Genomic DNA, 1,281 nt, shown 5'->3' on the forward strand with positions numbered 1-1,281 from the left:
AACTCTAGGGTGAACTTGCTACAGTAAATATAACAAAAGAAAAAATTAAAAGGTGTATAGAGAAGCTCAAAATTAAGGTGTTTAAAAAGGGGAATCTTGCCATCTTTTCCCATTCCACTTTAAAATTAATTTTAGTTGCTAACTGAGAGGGTTCTTCTTCCAACGATAAACCCCCCAGGTATGATTTGGTTCAGTTATATTGATATTTTCACCCTTTGGGATGAGAGTTGGGGTCCCTTTGATGCTTTTTTAGGAAAACTTAATCAGTTAACAACTAATATAAATTTCGAAGTGAAATGGGAAAAGATGGCAAAATTCCCTTTTTAGACACCTTAATAATGAGGAATGGGAATAGGCTTACCTTTACTGTTTTTAGAAAGAACACCCACTCAGGGAGTTATCTTCGCTTTTTTGGTCATCACCCAGATCACATTAAAAGGATCATAGCTTCGGGTCTTTTTCTCCGAGCTTTTAGGATCTGGAGCCCCCAATTTTTAGAACATGAGTTAATCTCCATCAGGTCCCAAATAAAAAAATGAGCTTACCCTGAGTGGTTACTGGATTAAGCCCTCTTTCCTTTATGACTATATTATCATGGATATCAACGTAAAATAATATATATATGTCATGCGCGATCGATCGATCGCGCTGCGTTATCGATCGACCCATCGTTCGCGCAGCAATCGATCGATCGCGCTGCGCAATCGATGGATGTCTCTATCCTGATCACTATACCAGTTCCAAACCAATAAATTCTATGAAGAAGTGGTCATTGTACAATTTTAAACTATTATTTTATTTCATCTTTATATCATGACGTGGGAGAGTATGTGATAGAAGAAAGCTAAAGATAAATGTGGGTAAAAGTAAGGTGATGAGATGTACAAGGGGTGACAGTGGCAGTAGACTGGAAGTGAACATTAAGGGAGAGCGACTGGAGGAAGTGAATAGTTTTAGATACTTGGGTGCAAGTGTAGCAGGAAAAGGTGGAGTGAAGGTGGAGGTAGAATGTAGATTGAGAGAAGCGAGTAAATGCCTTGGTGGATTAAAGAGTGTAATGAGGAATAAACATTTAGGAATTGATGCGAAGAGGTGACTGTATGAAGGAGTGATTGTCGTGGAACATAAGAGAAGAAGAGAGAAGGAGTTTGAATGTGTTTGAGATGATTACTAGGCTGGATAGAGTGAGAAATGAGAGAGGACGGAAGACAGAGGTGAGTGGAGAATATGAGGTAGTATGTGTGAGCAAATTTTGCCGCAGCCCGAAGAGAGGGAGGGTGG

The sequence above is a fragment of the Oratosquilla oratoria genome, chromosome 16, assembly GCF_046742065.1.
Source record: "Oratosquilla oratoria isolate Oo_2021 chromosome 16, ASM4674206v1, whole genome shotgun sequence".
Taxonomy (NCBI): Eukaryota; Metazoa; Arthropoda; class Malacostraca; order Stomatopoda; family Squillidae; genus Oratosquilla; species Oratosquilla oratoria.